The sequence below is a fragment of the Rattus norvegicus genome, chromosome X, assembly GCF_021556685.1.
Source record: "Rattus norvegicus strain SHRSP/BbbUtx chromosome X, alternate assembly SHRSP_T2T, whole genome shotgun sequence".
In the NCBI taxonomy this organism is placed as follows: Eukaryota; Metazoa; Chordata; class Mammalia; order Rodentia; family Muridae; genus Rattus; species Rattus norvegicus.
The window spans coordinates 51,206,749-51,220,670 of NC_141554.1; the positions used below are offsets into that span (position 1 = coordinate 51,206,749).

At 38.9% G+C, this 13,922-nt stretch overlaps 1 protein-coding gene across 1 annotated transcript in view; it reads right to left on the reverse strand.

The window, feature by feature from the left end:
• Positions 1–13,922, reverse strand: part of Cfap47 (cilia and flagella associated protein 47) — a 344,640-nt gene that overhangs the window by 114,409 nt on the left and 216,309 nt on the right. The window lies entirely within an intron of this gene.

Consider the following 13,922-nt stretch of genomic DNA (forward strand, 5'->3'; position numbering starts at 1 on the left):
GCAGGCTCTGAATGGGAATTCCTTCAGTTTCGGTTCTAAACTTTGCTGCGCTATTCCCTCCCAAGGGTATTCTTGTTCCCCTTTTAAAGAAGGAGTGAAGCATTTGCATTTTGGTCATCCTTCTTGAGTTTCCTGTGTTATGTGCATCTAGGGTAATTAAAGCATTTGTGCTAATAGACACTTACCAATGAGTGCATACCATGTGTGTTTTTCTGTGTTTAGGTTACCTCATTCAGGATGATATTTTCCAGTTCCATCCATTTGCCAATGAATTTCATAAAGTCATTGTTTTTGGTAGCTGAGTAATATTCCATTGTAGATGTACAACATTTTCTATATTCATTCCTCTGTTGAAGGGCATCTGGGTTCTTTCCATCTTCTGGCTACTATAAATAAGACTGCTATGAACATAGGGGAGCACGTGTCTTTGTTATATGATAGGGCATCTTTTGGGTATATGCCCAAGAGAGGTATAGCTGGGTCTGCAGGTAGTTCAATGTCCAATTTTCTGAGGAACCTCCAGAATAAGCCCTTTATCAGATGTAGGATTGGTAAAGATCTTTCCCAATCTGTTAGTCCCTTTTGTCCTAACAACAGTGTCCTTTGCCTTACAGAAGCTTTGCAGTTTTATGAGATCCCATTTGTCGATTCTTGATCTTAGAGCATAAGCCATTGGTGTTTTGTTCAGGAAATTTTCTCCAGTGCTCATGTGTTCGAGATTCTTCCCCACTTTTTCTTCTATTAGTTTGAGTGTATCTGGTTTGATGTGGACATCCTTGATCCACTTGGACTTAAGATTTGTACAGAGCGATAAGCATGGATCGATCTGCATTCTTCAACATGTTGAACTTCAGGTGATCCAGCACCATTTGTTGAAAATACTATCTTTTTTCCATTGGATGGTTTTGGCTCCTTTGTCAAAAATCAAGTGACCATAGGTGTGTGGGTTCATTTCTGGGTCTTTAATTCTATTCCACTGGTCTATCTGTCTGGCTCTGTACCAATACCATGCAGTTTTTATCACTATTGCTCTGTAATACTGCTTGAGTTCAAGGAGAGTGATTCCCCCAGAAGTCCTTTTATTGTTGAGGATAGTTTTAGGTATCCTGGGTTTTTTGTTATTCCAGATGAATTTGCAGATTGTTCTGTCTAACTCTCTGAAGAACTGGATTGGTATTTTGATGGGGATTGCATTGAATCTGTAGATTGCTTTTGGTAAAATGGCCATTTTTACTATATTATTCCTGCCATTCCATGAGCATGGGAGATTTAAAGGAACATCTTAATAGCTTTTGTGGATCAAATACTTATAAGTAATATAGTTTTATGATCTATGTATTTGCAAAATTATTTTTAAAAAATTTTGTTTGTAAAAACATGAATAACAAAATTTCAATTTCAAAAATCAACATTGGAAGGGATTGTACATTTGAAGCATCATTTGAATACTTAGGTAGTACCAGGCCAGCCAAAGCTGAACAAAAGACTTATATTTTCATAATGTTTTCTGGGTTGATTTTTAAAGATGTACTTCATGTATGTGAGTATAGTGTTGCTCTCTTCAGACACACCAGAAGATGGCATCTGATCCCATGGTGGTTGTGAGACACCATGTAGATGCTGGAAATTGAACTCAGGACTTCTCTTAGACCAGTCAATGCTTTTAACCACTAGGCTAGATCTATTTTTAAGAAACAAAAATATAGATCTATGTTCAAATTGCAAAAGAGTTTCTTTTTCAGTTTGTATAGGTGCGTTTTCCTTATCTACATTCAACACCAGATTATATAATAAACCATGACCTTGCTGCATGGGTGGTTTAGTTTTACATTTCATATGGTTAAACATAAAATCTCAAAATAAATGTTGTCCCACTTGTTCATAAAGACATCACTTAAAAAACACATTTTTGCAAGCAAAACATCAATTAAGAAGCTTCATGGTCTTCCTGGTTGCTGCCGCTGCAGAGAGCCCCTGGGCAGCACCCCACGAGCGAACTTGAGCCTCGGGACCACAGGTAAGACCAAATTTTTTGCTGCAAGAAAGCTGCCTGGTGAGCTTGGGACACACAGAAGCAGAATTTCTCTAGAACCGGGCACGTTCTGTGTTTACCGGAAGTCCCACACCCGCGGATCCCGGCCCGCAGCAGCTCTCTGCTCCCAGACCCGGTGAGAGAGAGACCCAACCGCCTGGTCAGGTGGGCACTCCTGAGGCTGCAGAGCGGAAGAGACCACCAACACTGCTCACCCCTGCCCACATCCCTGGCCCAAGAGGAAACTGTATAAGGCCTCTGGGCTCCTGTGGGGGAGGGCCCAGGAGCGGCAGGACCCCTGCCGGAGACACCACAGGACCCTGAAGGAAACAGACCGGATAAACAGTTCTCTGCACCCAAATCCCGTGGGAGGGAGAGCTAAACCTTCAGAGAGGCAGACAGGCCTGGGAAACCAGAAGAGACTGCTCCCCGCACACACATCTCGGACGCCAGAGGAAAAAGCCAAAGACCATCTGGAACCCTGGTGCACTGAAGCTCCCGGAAGGGGCGGCACAGGTCTTCCTGGTTGCTGCCGCTGCAGAGAGCCCCTGGACAGCACCCCACGAGCAAACCTGAGCCTCGGGACCACAGGTAAGACCAAATTTTCTGCTGCAAGAAAGCTGCCTGGTGAACTCAAGACACAGGCCCACAGGAACAGCTGAAGACCTGTAGAGAGGAAAAACTACACGCCCGAAAGCAGAACACTCTGTCCCCATAACTGACTGAAAGAGAGGAAAACAGGTCTACAGCACTCCTGACACACAGGCTTATAGGACAGTCTAGCCACTGTCAGAAATAGCAGAACAAAGTAACACTAGAGATAATCTGATGGCGAGAGGCAAGCGCAGGAACCCAAGCAACAGAAACCAAGACTACATGCCATCATCGGAGCCCAATTCTCCCACCAAAACAAACATGGAATATCCAAACACACCAGAAAAGCAAGATCTAGTTTCAAAATCATATTTGATCATGATGCTGGAGGACTTCAGGAAAGACCTGAACACACTTAGGGAAGCACAGGAAAACATTAATAAACAAGTAAAAGCCTACAGAGAGGAATCGCAAAAATCCCTGAAAGAATTCCAGGAAAACACAATCAAACAGTTGAAGGAATTAAAAATGGAAATAGAAGCAATCAAGAAAGAACACATGGAAACAACCCTGGATATAGAAAACCAAAAGAAGAGACAAGGAGCTGTAGATACAAGCTTCACCAACAGAATACAAGAGATGGAAGAGAGAATCTCAGGAGCAGAAGATTCCATAGAAATCATTGACTCAACTGTCAAAGATAATGTAAAGCGGAAAAAGCTACTGGTCCAAAACATACAGGAAATCCAGGACTCAATGAGAAGATCAAACCTAAGGATAATAGGTATAGAAGAGAGTGAAGACTCCCAGCTCAAAGGACCAGTAAATATCTTCAACAAAATCATAGAAGAAAACTTCCCTAACCTAAAAAAAGAGATACCCATAGACATACAGGAAGCCTACAGAACTCCAAATAGATTGGACCAGAAAAGAAACACATCCCGTCACATAATTGTCAAAACACCAAACGCACAAAATAAAGAAAGAATATTAAAAGCAGTAAGGGAAAAAGGTCAAGTAACATATAAAGGGAGACCTATCAGAATCACACCAGACTTCTCGCCAGAAACTATGAAGGCCAGAAGATCCTGGACTGATGTTATACTGACCCTAAGAGAACACAAATGCCAGCCCAGATTACTGTATCCAGCAAAACTCTCAATTAACATTGATGGAGAAACCAAGATATTCCATGACAAAACCAAATTTACACAATATCTTTCTACAAATCCAGCACTACAAAGGATAATAAATGGTAAAGCCCAACATAAGGAGGCAAGCTATACCCTAGAAGAAGCAAGAAACTAATCGTCTTGGCAACAAAACAAAGAGAATGAAAGCACACAAACATAACCTCACATCAAATATGAATATAACGGGAAGCAATAATCACTATTCCTTAATATCTCTCAATATCAATGGCCTCAACTCCCCAATAAAAAGACATAGATTAACAAACTGGATACGCAACGAGGACCCTGCATTCTGCTGCCTACAGGAAACACACCTCAGAGACAAAGACAGAAACTACCTCAGAGTGAAAGGCTGGAAAACAACTTTCCAAGCAAATGGTCAGAAGAAGCAAGCTGGAGTAGCCATTCTAATATCAAATAAAATCAATTTCCAACTAAAAGTCATCAAAAAAGATAAGGAAGGACACTTCATATTCATCAAAGGAAAAATCAACCAAGATGAACTCTCAATCCTAAATATCTATGCCCCAAATACAAGGGCACCAACATATGTAAAAGAAACCTTACTAAAGCTCAAAACACACATTGCACCTCACACAATAATAGTGGGAGATTTCAACACCCCACTCTCATCAATGGACAGATCATGGAAACAGAAATTAAACAGTGATGTAGACAGACTAAGAGAAGTCATGAGCCAAATGGACTTAACGGATATTTATAGAACATTCTATCCTAAAGCAAAAGGATATACCTTCTTCTCAGCTCCTCATGGTACTTTCTCCAAAATTGACCATATAATTGGTCAAAAAACGGGCCTCAACAGGTACAGAAAGATAGAAATAATCCCATGCGTGCTATCGGACCACCACGGCCTAAAACTGGTCTTCAATAACAATAAGGGAAGAATGCCCACATATACGTGGAAATTGAACAATGCTCTACTCAATGATAACCTGGTCAAGGAAGAAATAAAGAAAGAAATTAAAAACTTTTTAGAATTTAATGAAAATGAAGATACAACATACTCAAACTTATGGGACACAATGAAAGCTGTGCTAAGAGGAAAACTCATAGCGCTGAGTGCCTGCAGAAAGAAACAGGAAAGAGCATATGTCAGCAGCTTGACAGCACACCTAAAAGCTCTAGAACAAAAAGAAACAAATACAGCCAGGAGGAGTAGAAGGCAGGAAATAATCAAACTCAGAGCTGAAATCAACCAAGTAGAAACAAAAAGGACCATAGAAAGAATCAACAGAACCAAAAGTTGGTTCTTTGAGAAAATCAACAAGATAGATAAACCCTTAGCCAGACTAACGAGAGGACACAGAGAGTGTGTCCAAATTAACAAAATCAGAAATGAAAAGGGAGACATAACTACAGATTCGGAGGAAATTCAAAAAATCATCAGATCTTACTATAAAAACCTATATTCAACAAAATTTGAAAATCTTCAGGAAATGGACAATTTCCTAGACAGATACCAGGTATCGAAGTTAAATCAGGAACAGATAAACCAGTTAAACAACCCCATAACTCCTAAGGAAATAGAAGCAGTCATTAAAGGTCTCCCAACCAAAAAGAGCCCAGGTCCAGACGGGTCTAGTGCAGAATTCTATCAAACCTTCATAGAAGACCTCATACCAATATTATCTAAACTATTCCACAAAATTGAAACAGATGGAGCCCTACCGAATTCCTTCTATGAAGCCACAATTACTCTTATACCTAAACCACACAAAGACACAACAAAGAAAGAGAACTTCAGACCAATTTCCCTTATGAATATCGACGTAAAAATACTCAATAAAATTCTGGCAAACCGAATTCAAGAGCACATCAAAACAATCATCCACCATGATCAAGTAGGCTTCATCCCAGGCATGCAGGGATGGTTTAATATACGGAAAACCATCAACGTGATCCATTATATAAACAAACTGAAAGAACAGAACCACATGATCATTTCATTAGATGCTGAGAAAGCATTTGACAAAATTCAACACCCCTTCATGATAAAAGTCCTGGAAAGAAGAGGAATTCAAGGCCCATACCTAAACATAGTAAAAGCCATATACAGCAAACCAGTTGCTAACATTAAACTAAATGGAGAGAAACTTGAAGCAATCCCACTAAAATCAGGGACTAGACAAGGCTGCCCACTCTCTCCCTACTTATTCTATATAGTTCTTGAAGTTCTAGCCAGAGCAATCAGACAACAAAAGGAGATCAAGGGGATACAGATCGTAAAAGAAGAGGTCAAAATATCACTATTTGCAGATGATATGATAGTATATTTAAGTGATCCCAAAAGTTCCACCAGAGAACTACTAAAGCTGATAAACAACTTCAGCAAAGTGGCTGGGTATAAAATTAACTCAAATAAATCAGTAGCCTTCCTCTACACAAAAGAGAAACAAGCCGAGAATGAAATTAGGGAAACGACACCCTTCATAATAGACCCAAATAATATAAAGTACCTCTGTGTGACTTTAACCAAGCAAGTAAAAGATCTGTACAATAAGAACTTCAAGACACTGAGGAAAGAAATTGAAGAAGACCTCAGAAGATGGAAAGATCTCCCATGCTCATGGATTGGCAGGATTAATATGGTAAAAATGGCCATTTTACCAAAAGCAATCTACAGATTCAATGCAATCCCCATCAAAATACCAATCCAATTCTTCAAAGAGTTAGACAGAACAATTTGCAAATTCATCTGGAATAACAAAAAACCCAGGATAGCTAAAGCTATCCTCAACAATAAAAGGACTTCAGGGGGAATCACTATCCCTGAACTCAAGCAGTATTACAGAGCAATAGTGATAAAAACTGCATGGTATTGGTACAGAGACAGACAGATAGACCAATGGAATAGAATTGAAGACCCAGAAATGAACCCACACACCTATGGTCACTTGATTTTTGACAAAGGAGCCAAAACCATCCAATGGAAAAAAGATAGTATTTTCAGCAAATGGTGCTGGTTCAACTGGAGGGCAACATGTAGAAGAATGCAGATCGATCCATCCTTATCACCCTGTACAAAGCTTAAGTCCAAGTGGATCAAGGACCTCCACATCAAACCAGACACACTCAAACTAATAGAAGAAAAACTAGGGAAGCATCTGGAACACATGGGCACTGGAAAAAATTTTCTGAACAAAACACCAATGGCTTATGCTCTAAGATCAAGAATCGACAAATGGGATCTCATAAAACTGCAAAGCTTCTGTAAGGCAAACGACACGGTGGTTAGGACAAAACGGCAACCAACAGATTGGGAAAAGATCTTTACCAATCCTACAACAGATAGAGGCCTTATATCCAAAATATACAAAGAACTCAAGAAGTTAGACCGCAGGGAAACAAATAACCCTATTAAAAAATGGGGTTCAGAGCTAAACAAATAATTCACAGCTGAGGAATGCCGAATGGCTGAGAAACACCTAAAGAAATGTTCAACATCTTTAGTCATAAGGGAAATGCAAATCAAAACAACCCTGAGATTTCACCTCACACCAGTGCGATTGGCTAAGATCAAAAACTCAGGTGACAGCAGATGCTGGCGAGGATGTGGAGAAAGAGGAACACTCCTCCATTGTTGGTGGGATTGCAGACTGGTAAAACCATTCTGGAAATCAGTCTGGAGGTTCCTCAGAAAATTGGACATTGAACTGCCTGAGGATCCAGCTATACCTCTCTTGGGCATATACCCAAAAGATGCCTCAACATATAAAAGAGACACGTGCTCCACTATGTTCATCGCAGCCTTATTTATAATAGCCAGAAGCTGGAAAGAACCCAGATGCCCTTCAACAGAGGAATGGATACAGAAAATGTGGTACATCTACACAATGGAATATTACTCAGCTATCAAAAACAACGAGTTTATGAAATTCGTAGGCAAATGGTTGGAACTGGAAAATATCATCCTGAGTGAGCTAACCCAATCACAGAAAGACATACATGGTATGCACTCATTGATAAGTGGCTATTAGCCCAAATGCTTGAATTACCCTAGATCCCTAGAACAAACGAAACTCAAGACGGATGATCAAAATGTGAATGCTTCACTCCTTCTTTAAATGAGGAAAAAGAATACCCTTGGCAGGGAAGGGAGAGGCAAAGATTAAAACAGAGACTGAAGGAACACCCATTCAGAGCCTGCCCCACATGTGGCCCATACATATACAGCCACCCAATTAGACAAGATGGATGAAGCAAAGAAGTGCAGACCGACAGGAGCCGGATGTAGATCGCTCCTGAGAGACACAGCCAGAATACAGCAAATATAGAGGCGAATGCCAGCAGCAAACCACTGAACTGAGAATAGGTCCCCTATTGAAGGAATCAGAGAAAGAACTGGAAGAGCTTGAAGGGGCTCGAGACCCCAAAAGTACAACAATGCCAAGCAACCAGAGCTTCCAGGGACTAAGCCACTACCTAAAGACTATACATGGACTGACCCTGGACTCTGACCCCATAGGTAGCAATGAATATCCTAGTAAGAGCACCAGTGGAAGGGGAAGCCCTGGGTCCTGCTAAGACTGAACCCACAGTGAACTAGTCTATGGGGGGAGGGCGGCAATGGGGGGAGGGTTGGGAGGGGAACACCCATAAGGAAGGGGAGGGGGGAGGGGGATGTTTGCCCGGAAACCGGGAAAGGGAATAACACTCGAAATGTATATAAGAAATACTCAAGTTAATAAAAAAAAAAAAAAAAAAAAGAAGCTTCATATTATCACATTGCTTTCATATTGGAGGAGTGCAATACTATAATGTGACTAAAAAAAGGAGGAATTTTTCCTCTAGGCTATGATATTAAGGAGATAACATACTTATTGGTAGACTTTTTTTTAAATATTTGCATCTACAAATTGTTTAGAAAAAAATAATTTTTAATAAGAAAAGGCTTAGAAAAACATATAAGAACTATTAAATACAGTGCAAACAAATTTGTGAAACCTAGTAATAAATTACATTTAGGGACATTCTAGATACATTTCTTTTGGCTGTGATTCTTGGTCATTACTTTAGGGGTCTGTTTATTTTCAAAATATTCTTTCTGGAAAAATTTGGGTTTAAAAATTATCATACCATTGCTTATTTCATATTGTTGTAATTTTGGAAAGATACATTAAAATATTGTCAATGACTTTGTAGTCAAATGTTCCCTTGAGAAAAAATATATTTATAAATTATTGTACATTGCTCATTTCATTTTTTTTTTAATTTGGGAAGCATATGTCAGAAAAGATTGTCAATGGCTTTACAGTCAATGTCTGTAAGAAATCGCAATTTTTCATTAAATTAGGCAATGAAAAAAGATAAAAGAGGGCTGAACTAAAGAAAAAGAGAGCAATGTAAAACAAAACATGCTTCATTTGTGATAGAAAGTCCTAGATTGTATTTCAAATCATTTAAGTAAACATAATTTCCTCATTTCTTAATCTTTTTGTGATTTGCAGATATTTCTGCTCAGATACTTCTACTTTAAATAGAAATCAGAATTTAAAATGTCACAGCATATAATGTCACTTGAAATGTGAAAATGTTTATAGTCATTTAAGCAAAATTCATGGTGACCAAAGAATCTCTTATTTAAGCAAGAAACTTAAAAAGATAAAAATTTCAAATTATTCCCTTGAATGTTTTAAAGAATATTTTTATGTCACCTTTAAAAAATATGTAAGATGCCCTGCTCCAGGGCAGACCACATTAACCAGAAGAAAAGGTAGACCAACTGCACAAGAAACCCTTATACTCCAGATGTTCAAAGAAGAGTTAATACCAATATTCTCCAAATTAATCCTCAAAATGAAACAGAAAGAACATAACAAAATTAAATTTTTTGGCCATAGTCATATGATGCCATATCCAAACCACGTGAAGATTCAATAAAGAAAGAACTTACAGAACAATTTCTTTTATAAACAAAGATGCAAAAATATTCACCAAAGTACTCTCAAACATAATCTCAGAAGACAAAAAATCATCTACCATGATCAAGTATGCTTTAACACAGTGGTGTAGGGATTGTTCAATATACTAAAATCAGTCAACATAAACAAACTAAATGAAAAGGCCTTTGACAAAGTTCAATACCCTTTCATAATAAAGTGTTGGAGAGATCATAGATACAATGCACATACTTCAACACAATAAGCAACATATAGCACACTTATAGCCAATATCAAATTAAATGGAGAGAAACCTAAAGCAATTCCACTAAAATCAAGGATAAGACAAGGCGTCCATTCCTTCCATATCACTTTAATAAGGACTTGGATCTTTAGCTAGAGCAATAAAACAACTAAAGGAGATCAAAGGGATAAATTTGGAAAGGAAGAAGTGAAAATGTCACTGTTGGAAGATATTATGGTATACATAAGTGATCCCAAAAACTCCACCAGAGAACTCCTAAAGCTGATAAACACCAGCAACGTTTCTAGATACAAATTTAACTAAAAAATGCCCTTCTATATGCAAATGATAAATAAGCTGAAAAAGAAATTAAAAAAATACCCTTCACAATATGCACAAATAATACAAAATATCTTGGTGTAACTCTCACCAAGCAAGAAAAAGATCTGCATGACAAGAACTTCAAATCTTTAATGAAAGAAATTGAAGATGATATCAGACTGTGGAAAGATTACTCATGCTCATGGATAAATAGAATTAACAGTAAAAATGGTCATATTACCAAAAGCAACCTGCAGATTCGATGCAATTCCCATCAAAATTCCAACACAATTTTACATAGGTCTTGAAAAAGAGTAATTCTCCACTTCATATGGAAATATAAAACATCCAGGATTGCTAAAACATTCTTATAAAATAAAAGAAATTCTAGAGGTTATCATCATCCCTGACTTCAACGTGTACCACAGAGGAATAGTAATAAAAGCCTTATTGTACCAGCACTAAAACAAACAGGTTGGTGAATGGAATCAAATCAAACACCCAGAAGTAAATTCACCTACCTCTGAACATTTGATTTTTGACAAAGAAGCCAAAACCATACAATGGGAAAAGGGAACCACCTTGAAAAAATAGTGTTGGTCTAACTGGATGTCTGAATGTAGAAGAATGCAAATAGGTCCATATTTATCACCCTGCACAAACTCAAGTCCACAGGATCAAAGCCATCAATATAAAACAGTATAGACTAAATCTGATATGAGAAAAAAGTGAATAGCCTTAACATACTGGTACAGTAGACTACTTCCTTAACAGAACATCAACAGCTCAGGCACCCAAATTAAGAGTTAATAAATGTAATCTCATGAAACTAAATAGGTTGTGTTAGACAAAGGACACTGACAGTAGGACAAAATGGCAGACTACAAAATGGGAGCAGACTTTCACTAACTCCACATCTAACAGAGAGCTAATATCCAAAATACATAAAGAACTTAAGAAACTAGACACTGACAAAACAAATAACCCAATTTAAAAATGGCATATAGATCTTAAGAGAATATTTCATAAAAATACCTCTAATGTCCAAGAAACACTTATAGAAATATTCAATATCCATAGTAACCAAGGAAATACAAATCAAAACATTTCTGTGATTCCATTTTATACCTACCAGAATGGCTAAGATCAAACACTCAAGGAATAGATCATGCTGGCAAAGATGTGAAACAATGGTAACATGCCTCCATTGCTGGTGGGAATGCAAACTTGTACAACTCCAGAATGCAGAAAATTTGGAATAGATCTACCCCAAAACCCAGCTACATTCTCCCCTGGGCATAAATACAAACGAAGTTCCACCATATCACAAGTATACTTGTTCAATTATGTTAATAGCTGCTTTATTCATAATAGCCAGAAACTGGAAACAACCTAGATGTCCCTCAAGTCAAGAATGGATAAACAAAATATTCAACATCTACACAATGGAGTGTTAGTCATTAAAAAATGACATCATAAAATTTGCAGGCAAATAGACAGAACTAAGAAAGATAATCCTGAGTGAGCTAACCTAGACCCAGAAAAACAAGCTAGGTATGTACTCACTTACAAGTGGCTATTAGTCATAAAGTACAGGATTATGATGTTACAATCCCCAGTCCCAAAGGAGCTAAATAAGAAGGAGGGCCCATTCAGGGAAAGCTTGAACACACTGAGAAAAAGAAATAGATTAGACATTGGAGATGGATGGAGGAGGAGACTGTATGAGGGGGGCTTAATGGGGAAGGGATGGGGATGAAAATAGGAGAAATGAGTTTGGGCACAGACAGAGAGAGAGATTACTAGGAGGGACAACTGGACAGGAGGTGTGTAACACTAAGATGAGGAAGAAACCTATGACAATGGAAGCTCTTGGGAGTCTATGAGAGTGAATGTACCTAATATTCCTAGCAATGGGGGAATATAGAACCTGAATTGGCCTTTTTTAAAGCAGATTAAGATTTCCAGTGGAAGCATTGGGACACTAACCCAGTCACCAAAACTTATACCTACAATTTGTCCTATCTACAAGGTATGCAGGGGTAAAAGATGGAGCAGAATTTGAAGCAAGAGTCAATGAGTGACTGACACAGCTTCAGACCCATGCCATGAAAGAGAGCCCACCCCTGACATTGTTAATGAGGCTCTCCTATACGTGCAGATAGGCACGAGGATAACTGTAATCAGAGAGGCTTCACTCAACAACTGATGAAACAGATACAGAGACCTACAGCCAAATTCTAAGCAGAACTTGGGGTATCTTGTAGACGAGTGGGACGAAAGATTAAAAGAGCCAGAGAGGTCAAGGCCAGCACAAGAAAACTATAGTCAACTAAGCTGGGCATATAGTGGCTCATACAGACTGAATTACTAACCAGCGAACGTGCATGGAAAGGACCAAGGCACTCTATACATATATAACTCTTGTGTACCTGGATCTTCATGTGAGACTTCTAGAGTGGGAACAGGGGCTGTCTCAGAGTATGTTTTCTGCCTTTGGACCACTTTCTCCTAATTGCACTGCCTAGTCTAGCCTCACTCAGTAGATGAAGATGTGCTGAAGGGTTAAAATTTCTAAAAGTTAGTCATGAACAAAGTCCAGACATGCCTGAGAGAATTTGAGATAGGGCTCACTGGCCCGACTATCAACTCCCAAGGACACTGGCCATCTGGAGCCACCCCCTCCCCTTCCTTCACTCCCTGAGGATGGGTCATCCCCCTGCTGCAGTGAGATGAGTTGCCCTGCCCACATTGCTGAGATGCTAGATTACACGTATGCTTTGTTGATGTAACTCCGTGCCAAAAGTAACTGTGCACCCTTTCTATTAGCCAATTATGTGTATTCACACGAAACCCCTGGTTTTCCCTATGTAAGCTCCTGCCTAGAGAGGCTCGGGGCTTGACTCAATCTCCTGTGTGAGATACGTGTCAGCCCGAGATCTCGTAAATAAAACTGCCTCTTGTTGATTACATCAAGACCGGCTTCTCGTGTTTCCTTGGGGTACCTCAACCCGTGACTGGAGCGAGAGTCTCCCCAAGTCTGGGGGTCTTTCAGTGCCTAGCATTACTGCAACTTGATATGCCAATGGTGGCTGATATACATGGGAAGGCCTAAACTTTTCTGATGAGAAAGGGAAGAAGCACGGATTCAGGAGGGTGGGGGTGAGATAGAGGGACTGGGAGGAGAGGAGGAAAGGGAAGCTGAGATCAGTATTTAAACTAAACAATTTAGTTAATAAAATAAATGCCTCTGCGCCCCCACCCTGTGAAATCAATCAATCAATCAACTAATCACTCACTCACTCAATCAAGCAAGCAAGCAAGCAAGGTAGCTAGCTAGCTAACTAGCTCAGGGCCAGAATTCTACCAAACTGTCAAAGAACAGCTAATGTGAACACTCCTTAAATTATTTCAAAAATACAACAGAAGGAACACTGACAAATTCAGTTTATGAAGCCACATTCACCCTGATATTCAAGTTACAAAGATTCAATAAAGAATGAACATAATTTAAATGTAAAGAATATATATATATATATATATATATATAATGTAATATAAAGAATGAACATAATATAAAAATATTCAACGAAATACTTTCAAACAGAATCTAAAAGCACATCAAAAAGTTTATC